This window comes from Squalius cephalus, assembly GCF_949319135.1.
Source record: "Squalius cephalus genome assembly, chromosome: 14".
Taxonomy (NCBI): domain Eukaryota; kingdom Metazoa; phylum Chordata; class Actinopteri; order Cypriniformes; family Leuciscidae; genus Squalius; species Squalius cephalus.
Window position 1 is genome coordinate 14606291 of NC_137135.1, and position 15212 is coordinate 14621502.

The window sequence follows — 15212 nt, forward strand, 5'->3', positions numbered from 1 at the left end:
CCTGGTTGGTGCTCACGGAACAGGACGCAGAAATCAAAAGAGGAAACCCAAGGTCTAGCTAGGACCAAGGAGCAGGACCGGAGCACACAACGTTTTAAGTGATTTTTATTGGCGCAAAACGACTAACGTTTCAACGCCCATGCGTCTTCTTTGACTCTGAAGAAGACGCATGGGCGTCGAGACGTTAGTCGTTTTGCACCAATAACAATCACTTAAAACGTTGGGTGCTCCGGTACTGCTCTTTGGTCCTAGCTAGACCTTGGGTTGCAGTTTTACAGTGTTGACGCCTATTCACTTGCATTATATGCAAATAGCAGTGTGAACACTCTCCTAAACATCTTACTTCATGTTGCCCAGAAAAAAAAAAGTCATATTTTTGGAACATGACGTTAAGTACATGATTTGTGAGTGAACTATTCCTGGTAGAGAAAGATAAGGAGACCATACTCACAACATCTTTTTCGTACATGTTTCCACAAAGCTCAAAGTTTTTCCACTGCACAGCATTCTGTCAAATCCATGATGTTAAATCTGGTTTTGTTGAAGGACATTGTTGTGATTTCATCATTGGCATTTTTGTGCATTCAGTTGAAAAATGCACTTCTGTCTTGATTTTGTTTTGCTTGCTTTGTAGACGCTGACTTTCTGTTGTGCAGACATGTTTTTTTTTTCTTTTTTTTTTCTTACCCATTTATACGGCTATATACTCGCTGAGTCTGCATCTTGTCAAGGTGGTTCTCAGGTTTATTTCTGTCACAGTGGACAAATAGTCTGCCACTGGATACGGTCCTATCAGACTCGGATAACATTACATATGGTCTTTTTCCACAATGTATTTTTGTTGTGCTCCAGTAAATATATTGTTGGTAAATGCTACATTCAACTTCTCAGTTTGAAGTTTGAAGTGTTTGTGGACTTAACACTTACAATTAAGTATCAATGAAGGGTCATGGTATTGTGGTATTTTGGGCATTGTACCATAGAAATACTATGTTTCTGGACATGTATCATGTATATGAATATGGTAATCATTCAGTACCTTGGTATATTTAAAAAAAAAAACTACCACAGGGATGCATCGGCTGCAAACAGTATGATTCAGTAGTATTAATGTCACATGAATGGCTACATAACAGAGAGCCAACGTACACCCGATCAAATAGAGACATCTCCATTCCCTGTTTAACTCCAGATTAATGAACCGTTTAAATGGAGACCTGTATTTATTATAAATGATTTTTCCATACACATCATTATTTATTAAAATTCCTAAACTTTGATCAAAATAACTACCCCTCACTTTCTTGCAGCGACATCTCTTCTCTTCTCTGATGATGTGTTTACTGGTCAGATCAGATCATCAGATCCACCAATAGCAAACCACAGCCATCCATCCAATTCCCCATGGACAGAATTAAGGCCCGCCCTACATTTTTTCTTGTTCGATAAGCTGTTTCACTCGGCTAAATGACAAAATAGGGAAGAAAAGACTGTTCGATAAGCTGTTTCACTCGGCTAAATGACAAAATAGGGAAGAAAAGACTATCGCAACTTACGTTTCATGCCGAGTTTAATGTGTTTTACAAACCTATTTGGAGGTATGATCATATTACATGAAATTCAGTTATCATTAGTGTAAGAACAGATGGCTTCTCTATGAAAGTACACAAGAAGTATTAGATTAGTTCTGTCAGTTTCCATTTGCATGCAATGTTTTAATTTGACAGGCTGGAGCTATTTTTGCAGCTGTCTGGAGCATCAAGGTGCTAGTCCATTTTGTTTAGTTTCAACCACTTACCCTCTTTACAACTGAACCAGAGCGATAACATTTGTCTTGCACTTTCAGATTTCTTAATGTGAGAAAACCAAACACTTAAAAGAAACCCACTTCCATTTTTAGCTTTATTTATAAACAGGTTTTCTTAAAGACATCCTCATGAGGATTTGTCAGATTAAGCAAAACTATTGGGATGTTTTCCAGCAAAGTGTTACTAGGTTAGAAACACACACAAACACACTCAGGACCAGCGCCAGGATAATAGGACTCAAAGGGCAGCTTTAGTTACATTTAAACAAATTTGCTATTTGTGCACGCAAAGGTGAACCGGAGCAGATGCCAGAAGGTCAAATACTTGTCATGATTGGAATAGGCCTGAGTGTAATTTTGCACTTGTGACTGGTGATATTTGTGAAGTGCCACCAAACTGGAAACAGCCAAAGATGCGAATATAACATTATGATCTGAAAGCAAACAAAACTGATTCATTTTTGAAAATATATCTCCCTCCTTTTTTAAAACAGATATAGCCTATTCTACAAAATGTATGATAATAAAAAAGTTTCTTGAGCATCAAATCACCATATTAGAATGATTTCTGACGGATCATGTGACTGAAGACTGGAGTAATGATGCTGAAAATTCAGCTTTACCATCACTAAATCACATTTTAAAATATATTCAAATAGAAAATTACACAGAAGTAACATAAACCTTAACACCAGGCAATGAAGTGAACTGAACAGAGGGTTTAATCACAAAGACCAAACAATTAGGCTAAACGAGACACAGGTAAATACATTGGTTGTTACCGGGTTAAAAATGAGGAGCATAAACATGGGAAACAAAGGAAACGTTGAAAACAAGGTGAAACAATCTAAAGGGGGTCTTTACACGACACTGTTTTTTACTAAAAACTGAAAACTTTTAATGCATTTTAGCCATTCATTTACACTGGCGTAGAACAAAACACCCAAGTATCATCAAGTTATTACCACAGGCTTTATTTCACTCATAAATTGAAAACCCTGATATAAAACCCCATAGGAAAATCTCGAAGGAACCAGCAGCGAATTAGTCTTCCGGGTTTTGACGTGACCTGCACCACTCTATTACGTGTTCAATCTATAGTCGCGTATTGTTTCTTCATAGTGACATCGCCAACTACTGGCCTGGCATGAATAATACAGCGCATTTAGTTGTTTTGCTCTGATCTTATTTATTTTATTTTTTTACGGTAGATAATGATTTTCGACTTAGGCATTGTCTAATCATCATGGATTAACTGCATCAGCTTCTTTGACAGCAGACTTTTCACATGATCAAACAATTTGTTTTAAGAGGGAATATATTAAATGTGTTAGCTTCTTAAGATAATTGCCAAGGCTGATGAACAGATGAATCATTTAGGCAGATGTCAACATGAACAGGTTGTGTGACAAAAAAAAGCAAGGTAAAAGATAGAGAAAGAAATCCCAGACTACATTAAATACAGGTTTGCTTGCCGGCCAAACATAGTTTGTGCCAACCATGTCTTTACATGTCTATCAGACAATTGTCTGATATGTGAAAAAATCTGCAATGCGGACCAGAATCTAGTTCTATCATGACAACTCTCTGAAGATAGATCTGCAATGCAGTTGCTGTTGCTGTTATTGCTGCTGCTGTTGTTTATTGCTGCTGCAGAGCAAGTACAGGAACTTGCTACTGCCAATACATACGCTGATACGCTGCTGTGAGTATGTAAGACATTCTGCTGCTGAACAAATAGCATATATCAATTTCCATAGCAGATCTATACAGGTGGAGCTGGGGAGGGGGTTGTAGACGAGCTCTGAAAGCGTGCTGCAAACTGCTATTGTGAATGCTAATCAGCCATTTAAATGTTGAGAGGCAAGCTCATTGGCTGCAGATGGGACATGAACCAATCAGCTTGTGCCAGTAGCTAATGTTGTAAATATCATCAGCTTGTGTTAAGAACCCATCAGCCTGCACCATCTAGAGTTTCATGACAGTATTTACGTGATAATAAAAGACATCTTACAAACAAGGGATAGCTAAATCTATAATTTACAATATTAAAGTCCGCGTGAGTTGCAAATGACTTTTCTCCAGTGTTGTGACGTATTTCCCAGTGAAAAGGAATATTGAACAGAGGGCAGGGTTTTACTCTAGCGCTCCTCCTCTCCATCTCTCGCTCATAACAGACTAACGGTTTGAGGGGAGTGGTTAAACGTTTCCCAACCCAAGCCGTCAAACCTACATCATCAGAGAAGGAACGCCATTCCAGACCGGAAGTAACTTTTCAGACTTTGATTAAAGATTACGACGGCAAACAATTTTTTTCTGTGCATTAACTTGCACGGATTATTTTTTCACCACAAGACTAGTAATATGCGCTAACAAAGTAAATAGGGTCAATTTTGATTTCAGTTGGACTTTAAGGAGAAACTGGGCCCTTTTTTGCCCCGTAGCCTCAACACATTGAGTGACAAAGCACAGTTCCTTTAAGTTGAACACATCTAGATGTTCCTGTAAAAATGAAAGCATCACAAACCACATGGCATTCGGCCACTTCCCCAGATGCAGCAAAGAAAAGCGAGAAAGACATGGTGTGATTCTATTTATCATATCTCCAACAGCCTGTTCAGATGGAATATATCCTGTGATATGTCATCAACTGTCGAATCACTCTCACGTACTGTATGACGCTATATACTGCTATTTTCACCTCGCAGGTTCCAGCATGTTTAACTCAAGACCTGTTTGAGTGGCTCAGTGTGATTAATTCATGAGCATAAGGGCATGAATACACACTGAAATGTTACAGTATGTCTCAGTTGTGTGGGCGACTGCAATAGCTCATGGCATTTTAAAAGACGCACATTGCCTTGCACATACAAACCCTTTTTTGCTTATACAAAAAAGGATTGTGCACATGAAAAGAGCTCTTCAGGCAGGAATCTGAGAACACTGCTTATGTTCTTGTGTTCATTCATGTCAGCTTGAATAAATAAATATAATATGCAAGGCTTTTAAATGATAACACAGTAAGTATAACATCTCTAAATCATATCCCAATATATATGTGACAATGACAAAATTGTACCCCATAATTTAACTATATAATTCCCATGCCCGTTGACAACAAAACTTTGTCATTGAAAACAATGGACTACCCTGCATGTCTAAGGTTATGCTAAACAGGTACCCTGTGTGTTAAAAAATGATGCCAAGGGGTCATATGTGATGAGTTGGGAGTGAGAATGTGCTGAAAAATGTATATCAACCTAAATTTATAAATACTGTAAATAATGTTGTTCATTATTAGATCATGATGCCTAAAGCATTAACTAATGTTATTAAATCAAACCTTATTGTTACGTGCTACCATATACATTTTTCATATTGTTCCATAGTCTGCCAAATAAATATTTTGTATGTTTTCGTCTAGTCTTCAGAGGTTTAGTCTCTAAGTTTCCATCCCCTAGCCCAGGGTTCACCAATCTCGGTCCTGGAGGGCCGCTGTCCTGCAGAGTTTAGCTCCCAACCAGCTCCAACACACCTGTTTGAAAGTTTCTTGTATGCCTAGTGAGACCTTGATTAGCTGGTTCAGGTGTGTTTAATTGGGGTTGGAGCTAAACTCTGCAGGACATCGGCCCTCCAGGACTGAGATTGGTGAACCCTGCCCTAGCCAAACATCTCTATTTCAGTGAGACTTATTGATTACCAAGACTCATGGAAGGTTGTTTGTTGTTGTTGTTGTTGTTGCTTTGCTTTTTAGATTTCATTGAGAGGTCACAGGTTGGAACCTTGTGCGACTAATCCTTTTTTTATTTTGTGATTTCAGTGGAACAGTGTTAAAGCTCTGGAAAAACGCTCAGAAAAGTGGTCCTCTTATCTGATGGAATCACAGATTTCTGTGCTTACAGCGGTAGATGGGAACAGTGTGACTGAGTGTGAAATGCGTGATATGACATGACTGTTTGTCATGTTAACCGTTTATGTCAGATCTGGGTCCAGATTTGGACTGCGATCCGCTAATTGGTGGCCTCTGGTATATTTTAATAAGAAATTTAGAAGTTTATTACCATCCTACACAACTGGTAATCCCACACCGTTACCCTGATTTTGCTTTTATATATATTCAGTGTGCAACTGCAGTGTTGTACTTGAATCCAACAAGACAAGGAGAGGATCGAGTCAGAGTCAAGTTAACAACAAAATCAAAGCTATGAATATGGTCTTAGACTTTGAGTTGAGACTAATATTTTCATGGTCTTGGTCTTGTCCTGGAGTTGGGAGCATGTGGACTGGGTCTTGGTTTTGACTGACTTGAATAAGCTGGTCTCAAATGCAACACTGTGTAATTGTCAATTTATGTTCCTAAAATGTACAAAAAGGAATTCCATTGTTGTTTTATTGATTTGTACGTATACTCTTTTAGCTGATTTTTGGTAGTTATCCGCATTTACATGCATATTGCAAAATCTCAGTGTGTGTTCACTTTTATAAAAACAAATGGCTCTCTTACCTGAGCTGCTATGGAAACACAAACATCCACAAGCTACAGCATCTGTTTGCTACAGCACAGAGCACTTAAACTGCTTCTGTTTGCGTGACTTCAGATTAACATTACACCAGATTATGATTAACAAATTGCTAATATTTGCAGTCTTAATGTGAGATGAGTGTAAGAATAAGCAAACACTAATTGTCTGTGTCAACTGTAGTGTTTAAACAGCCACTATTGAATGTCACAGGCCTTTATAAATATAATCTCGGCGCTGATTTAACAGTCAATGTTTCTGTAGCGAATGCACATTATTTTGTCTTAAAAAGGAAACAAATGAGTCACAGGTGACTGTTTAAAGGGTTAGTTAGGTCACCCAAAAATAAAGATTCTGTCATCATTTACTCACCCTTTTGTTGTTCCAAACTTTTATGCCCCCCTTTCTCTCTCTAAAAAAAGAGATGGTTAGCAAAATATTCATGCTGCTCTTTTACAAATGAAGTAAATAAGGACAAAGTCTGCCGAATGTTTAAAAAAAAACCACCATAAATGAAGTTCATATGAGCTATATTTCAAGTCTTCTAAAGCCATACAGTACCAAAAATTGTATTATTTCTCATTGAAAATCTTCCCTACGGTCACAAATCTCAAATATATTTTGCGTTCATATTCATATATGTTGCATCAGGTCAAATTAGGCCAGGTTTGACGTCAATGATGACACATGGTGGAACCAATAATGTTGCAGAGCTGAGCTCAATGGCTGTAACCCTTTTATTTTCACTGAATGGAAAAGATTGACTCGGACAGGCCTAAGAATATATATTATTGAACACATTTAAAGAAATGTGAAAGAGTGTGTCCTCTTGGAGACAAATAAGAGAGAGCAGAGAAACATGAGCACTCAAATCCTTCGAGTCTTCCAGAATGAATTGTTCCTCCAGCTCCTCCTGCTCTAGCCTGAGGGAATGTTTTCAGTCACCATCTGGGAAACGGGCCTTGCTTGCTGAACACGGAGCGCTCTGATTAGACTTCCTCCATTCACATCTCAGGCTGTTTGCTTTGTGTGATGAGAGGTCGGATGTCGAGTCGCTTTAAGGTCAGAGCGGGTTAATGAGGCCGAGCTGCCAGAGATGTTCGGGGATTTTAGAGAGAATGAAACAATCTGATATCCACGACTCTAATTAAAATTCAATTAACTCAGACAGAGTTAGCATGCTTGAGGAACAGTTAAAACATTTTTCTTACCTTAAAGAATTCTTCAAGGTCCAAGTTAAAGGAAAAGTTTTTCCAAAAATGAACATTCAAATTATTTACTTATGTTTGTATGCAGTTATATTATGCAGCTCTTGCCATACAATGAGAGTTAAGGGGCTTTCAATGTTCAAGTATGATAATAACCAAGTCTGCAAAATACAGTAATATTGTGAAATATTATTACAATATATGAAATATATTTTTAAATGTAATTTATTCCTATGATGGTCAAGTTGAATTTTCAGCATCATTACTCCAGTCTTCAGTGTCACATGATCCTTCAGAAATCATTCTAATATGCTGATTTTCTGCTCAAAACACGTTTATTATTATTATCACGTGCAAACTCCACGGAAACAAACTAACTAAGGAAACACAGGCAAAACAGGAACAGAATACAGATAAAACGAAACCAAAATAGAACTACACGTGACAACCCCAAACTTTTGAACGGTAATGCAAGTTGTTATTATTATGTTCATCTCTGCCAAAGTTGTTGTCTTGTGTCCAGGTTCAATGCTGCTCCATTAGTTCTCAGTGCAGTAGCACCTCAATGCAGTACACGAGATCCAGGGGGCGGAGTTGGATCCAGATATAAGGGGTGGAGATTGGTAGGTTTTGGGGTGGGTTTAGGGATTAAGGGGAGGAGATGGGTAAGTTTAGGTATATGTAAGGTGGGAGGAGTTGGATCTGGATCCAACTCCTCCCCCTGGATTTTGTGTTCTGCAGTGAGGACCATCTCTCTCAGTGCACCATTTTTTTAATTACCGCTGCTAATATTGGATAGACATTAGATTTCAGGATTATTAATAAATAATGACTTAAAGTTCAGTCTGTTCCTACTCTGTGATCTCTGATGACTTTTAATTAGGGCTGTCAAAAGATTAATCGCGATTAATCGCATCCAAAATAAAAGTTTGTGTTTAAATACTATATGTGTGTGTACTGTGTATAATTATTTTGTATATATAAATACACACACATGCATATATATATTTAAGAAATATTTGCATACATATACTGAATATATTTATATATAATTTATATTATATATAAATATAATTTTTTTATATAAATTACACATTTTTCTTAAATATATACAAGCATGTGTGTGTATTTATATATACAAATTTAATTATACACAGTACACACACATATATTATTTAAACACAAACTTTTATTTTGGATGCGATTAATCGCGATTAATCTTTTGACAGCCCTACTTTTAATATAGTTTGTTAGTTTATAGTTTGTTTGTTTTATTTATTTCTTCTTTTTTTGTAGCTTGAAATTTCTTGGTTACCATGGACTGTAATTGGTAGGCAAACCACCGTATGGCAAGACCGTTTCTTGCCATACAAAAAGGTAACAAAACAAGGACAGATTCTTTTTATTTTATTTTTTGTATTTTTTATTTTGGCTGCGACTCCTATAGGCAGCATGACACAAAAAGGATCAGATAAAAACAATAATAGTGTGTACAGTAGCACACTTGCTATGGAGTCTATGGGGCAAGACATTGTACTAGAATAAATGTTCAAATTATAACCACAAGATCTAAACTTTGTGCTTCAACATATTCATATTTTCAACTCTGTTGTGACTATATAAAGCCAATAAACTATAAACTTTCACACAAAACATGAACACATACAAGGATGCAACTATTGATAATACGCTTTACATTGAACAAAATCCACCCACTACATTGATAATGCATAACCATCTGCTTAGATGAGTACTGAATGGGAAATTTATACTTTATTTTTGACTTTACAGCTGAAATAACACATTTTTGTACAGAAGTGCTTTAACAACAATTAACATTTCTGCTTTAAGCTCTCCAGAAATGTCCTTATTCCCCAGCTTGACATTCATTATGCATCGCTGTAACACAATTTTGTTGTTTTTACAAACTGAGGGTCAATTGTATCAAAATGATTTTCTGTGTTAATGGACAGCGAGCCACAGATGCTGCAGATAGATCTTAATTTGTGTTGAACCCAGAGAAAGGGCAAATGCTGCTCTCTGTCAGAGCTCAATGTGTCCTGTGGCTCCTCAGATGTTTGTTGATGAGCTGTAAAGGCTACAGGTCTTCAGTACGATCAGCGCACGTGTTCCCAGAAGCAGCAGCAGACGCTAATGAAAACTAATGGCACCTCTGCAGCGCCAGCCAACACGCCACACCAGCGGCTACAACAAGCCGCTTTCAATTAACCGTGTGTCACCGCCACTGTCTTCAACAGAGCTCTTATTCAGGGGAACCTGATGACTGTTGCTTAGGGGACCGTTCCCAATGTAAAACTGTCAAGTTCACATTAAGCATATGATAAGTCATTTGTTTAATTGGATAAAATGATATAAATTCCTAAGCATGTGCTATTTTTGTTGGCTTTTTATAAGTATCAAACAGACAAATTTGATTAGTGTTTAATAGCTTTGGAGGCATGATGCTAGTTTAATGATAAAGCAAATTTATTGAGTAATTTAATCATTTTGAACTTCATGGCTGGTTGACGACTGATAATTTGTCTGAGAGAGAGAGAAATGTTGAAATGTGATGTCTTCGGTATGACTGGCACTCAGCAGTACAGTTTATCTTGGCACCACCGATCCGTGGCGAATGCATGGAGGGGGTTGTGTGCCATGTGAACGTTTCATTAACGCTAGAAAGAAAAATCAATTTACAGCTGGCGTTTCTCCTGTTAATTTAGCTCTTGTTCCTGTGTAGAAACATGTTTGTATACTAATGGTTGTTGTTTCTTTAAGATTCTCAGAAGTATGCAATGCTGCTTGGACCTGTTTTCATGCCCCCATTTTTCAAGCACTTTCGCCTTTTGGGGGTTAACCTACTGAAGGGGAATTGTCTCGGCCATTGTTAGCACTATGGAGGAACAATGATTTAGTATAGTGGCTGGCCTCAACTATTCTCCATTTTCACAAACAAAACAGCATGCATTGTGTTTTTCTATTCAAATAGAGCAGCAGGGAAGAACATCAATACATTCTTGGACGTGAATATCAATTAATATTGTGAAATTGAATTGACTTGGATTTCTGGAGTTCAGTGTACATCAAACAAATAGTTCAGACTCAACATTCTGACTGGATCAGCAGCGCTTAAAGCCATTGTAAAATGCTGTTAAACACATGTATATGTGACTGAACATAAAATATTATACATCAGTTTATTGTATATTCTGATTCAATGTTACGTTACACAGTTTTTTCTTAAAGAAATTAATACTTTTATTTAGCAAGGATGCGTTAACTTATTCAAAAGTGACAGTAAAGACATTTATAATGTTGCAAATGATTTATATTTCAAGTAAATGCTTTTGAAATCACGTGACATTTTAAATTGTAATAATATTTTACAGTATTAGTATTAGTTTATTCCCTTGTATTTTGGATCAGATAATTGCTGCCTTAGTGAGCATAAGAGACTTCTTTCAAAACAAAACAAAATAATCTTACCAACCCTAAACTTTTGAACTGTATAGTCAATTTTTTATTTTTAAAAACATTGCACCGAAATTTCGGCTACAGAATTCTTTTGCCTAAAAACACCTTTTTCCGGTTTTGGGAATTAATGGTTTTGTAGGGCCGAAATCAGTGACCGAAACATTTAATGCCAGCACGTCTCACCCTTTTACCTGCTCTCTATCAACCTCTTTGGCTTCCACATTCTGTCACTTTTGTGTCCTTTGGGTTTTGTTATCAGCCTACATTTTCTCTCTGGTTATCTTTCACCTACCTCGTTCTCAGATGCTGTATGAACATGACTGCACTGCGGTAAAACAAGACTGCTGAAAACTGGAACATTTCCGCAAGAACCATCTACGATTCAACCTACGTTTTTTTCTGGGACTGTCTGTTGTATGTAAAAGCATTCTGCAAATTAACATACTGTCGCTTTCTAGACACTCACCGTCCACCCACACAGCTTCTGTCTGCTTGTCGAGAGCAGCTAGTAAACAAACAGTTTGATCATTATTACCCTGCAATACTACAAATGTGGCGTACTTGTACAAATTCCATAGCTGTTTCTCAGAGAGTTTGTACAGTTGTGGTCAGAATTATTGGCACCCCTGGTAAATTTGATAAAAGATTGCTGTAAAAATAAATCTGCATTGTTTATCCTTTTGATCTTTCATTCAAAATATTCGTAAATCTAACCTTTCATTTAAGTTAAAGAATTGAAAGTGGGAGGAGAAATCACATTGTGAAATCCAAAACAACTTGGTCACAATTATTGGCAACCCTAGATTTTTTTTTTTACGAGTAAAATATCAACAAAAAAAAAAAAAAATTGCACACCAGTGACTAGGAGCATTACAATTGTATAGCTATGACTTCTTGTTTCACAGGATTATAAATATGAGGAAACACAATGTAACGATGCTGACATGGAAGCAGATGAAAACAATGTAGAGGACCCAAGTGCAGTTTAATGGTGTCAATCCAAAATACGTGAAACATAAACCATCAGGTTGCATGAAACACAAAACAAACATAAACTAGAGACTTGACTAGATCCTGGAACAAGGAACTGCATCCGAACTTCAATACACGACAAAGTTACAGGGAAAACAGGAGGGCTTAAATACACAAAGACTAATGACAAGGAACACATGTAAACAATCAAACAATGAACATATAACACATATATGAGAATATAACACATGGAACAAGGAAAGCACATGACATGATCACATGAGGACAAGGGAATCACATGTATGTGAAATACATGCAATATTTGACTTTTCAGAGACATTTTTATTCAATCCGTTATGTGTACTGCTTAATACAGCGTCTGATTGTACAAGAATAACGTTCAACATAAGCCTATACTGTCAATGAAGTGGGGTCTACATTTTTATTTTGAGAAACATGACAATATAACATCGCGACTACATGAAAAGAGATATTACTGTTATAAAAAAACAGATTTGTGAGCATTAGTTAAACTGAAGGTGTTCGAATAAACACGAAACACACGTGATCGTCGTCATGTGGTGAATCCGGCCAATCGTGAAACAGCTGTGTCGTCATCAGAGCTCGTGCAGCCGCTCTGGAGAAACTGCGCTGGCTGAGTCCTCCGGCTCAGAGCTGCACTGCTTCAAGTCAGCCATCGATCGCCCTCAAAGGGTGGCTCCAGACTCCATAATTGTCACACCCACCCCAAAACCAAATCAACAAAAATTTCAGGAAAGTGGAGGCGCGGAGGCGGTCCAGGGCGAGGGATGGAGGGCCAGGCCCGTGAAGGGGGACCTGGACCATGGCATGGCAGAACTGGCAGGCTAGGACACCTCCAGGGAGACACCGACAGTGCAGGGAGCCAGGGAGGTGTGGGTAGTTCAGGGGACCAAGTAGGTGCATGCAGTTCAGGGAGCCAGAGAGGCGCCGCCAGTTCAGGGGCCCAGGGACGCACACTCTGAAGACTCTAGGGTTGGAGGCTCTGGCGTGGCGGCCATGTTGGCTGAAGACTCAGGCGTGGCGGCCATGACGTGAAGAGGCTCTGGCGTGGCAGCTATCTTGGCTGAAGACTCAGGTGTAGCAGGCATGACGTGAAGAGGCCCTGGCGTAGCAGACATAACGCGAACAGGCTCTGGCGAAGCGATTACTGTAGGATTGCGGGGCTCTTCATCTGCAAAACCCATAGTGAAAGCACTGACTCTGAATGAATTTCAATTCAATTTGAATTTAAATACAAATCTCAGTCCAAGTCCAATATGATTTGATTCAGACACATTAGACACATATTAAAGCACAATTGTGGTGGCAAATATAAGGCAAAAGCATGCCCATTGACTATCTAATAAAACCCATCGAGTAATAAAATGACATCATCTTTAACATATTTTAAAGGCTTTGACATGTTTAAAACAGCCTTTTTTTTATTTTTTTTTATTTGAATTCAAATACGAATCTCGGTCCAATATGATATTAATATTTGATAGACATGTACACATATTACAGTACAATCATGGTGGCAAATATAAGGCACAAAAACATGCCTATCAACTATCTCATTTGAAGAACAGGACCCATTTTTACCATCACCAATGCAAATTTTCCTGGATATGCAAAGTATTTTAAAGTATTATAACTTTAATAAAACTGCATCCCCTTTAACTTTGTTTAAATGTTTGAACATGTTTAAAACAGTATTGATTAAAAGATTGATCTTGGGATTTTAAGAATCAATATTAGATTACTCAGATTAAGAGCTCAATTAATCAGAAAATCAATATTTCTTGACCCAGTAGATGTCAGGGGACTGGAGCCTTTAAAGCACCTGCCACATCTGCATGTGTCTTAATTCACACTTTATTTAATCAATCATCAGATAATTCAAAGACTTCCTGCACATAGTTTCCATCAACCACAGCTCTCTGTGTTATTGTACTGATCTTTACTAAATGAGTTTGAATGCTCTGATATTTTAGCAACTCTTCTTGCTCATCAAAGACAGTGATATATCTGCCTATCTGAGGGAACATCTCAATCAGCTCCCATTGGTCGTGAATCACGTACACAAATTCGGGCACTGGTAAGGACAGTGACTCACCCTGACTCACTACACATTGGGACACTGATGGCTCTATTTCCGGCGACATGCAACATCCTCGTTGTACAACGTCACTACTGGTATTTATGAACAACAGAAGAACTGATTTCTGACTTCAATTGTTAATGTTATTTAAAAGTACATTATGATAAATACTTTACTTGTTACATATCCTTGCAACATTCCAGCCATAAATAAATGTTAGCTATATTATGTTCATTGCCTGTCTAGTGATCTATGTTTAAAAATATGAACTATAATTAAATAATGGTTGGTTTTATAAAAAAAATAAAATAAATAAAAACATTTATCACCTGTCATGATGTGTATTGAGTTTTTATGTGTCACGCTTTATAATTTCCGGAAAGGGAACATAGTGTGCATCAATGCTCCCTGGTTTTTACAGTGCATTGTGGGGCTTTTTAGGGAGCGAACGTTTCAGTGCACTGAAAGGATTTTGCGAATGAGACTGGTTTTATTACTATATGTAATTTGTTCGCACACCCACCATCGTTTGATCTGTTGAACACCGCCATCTGTTTGATCTATCAGAGTTTTTCCTCAAAGGTAGAAAGAGAACACACTCGACGTAAACCTTACTTGTTAAAGCTGGACTCTTGGTGTGATCATTCTTTGATCCATTTCTTTCATATATTTACCTCAGTTTAAACGAGCTCATCAGCTTGCCTTTGAGAAAGTGCCACTGTGCTGTGTGTTTTTGCTTATCACTGCAAAACATCTTTTTCTTTAAAAAATATTTGAACCATCCTTAATACTAGGGGTGCATGATAATATAAATAGCATATTGATTATCGGCTGATATTAGTTGTTTAAAAAAGAAGACTTGGTAGAAAGAAAGACTTAAATCACTTAGTAGGCTATTTTATATTTAATTGTTTGTGCTCATTTCTGCTATTTTGAAACTCACTTAAAGATCATCTTCAAAACACTAATAATTTAATAACACTGTTAAATGTTCTTTAGCAAATCTCAAAATTAATATTTTTATACTGTATATTATAATGTTGAGATGCCTCAATTCACTGATTGATTTGAATTTGTAGCGCTTATTTTTTATTTCTACAAAAAAA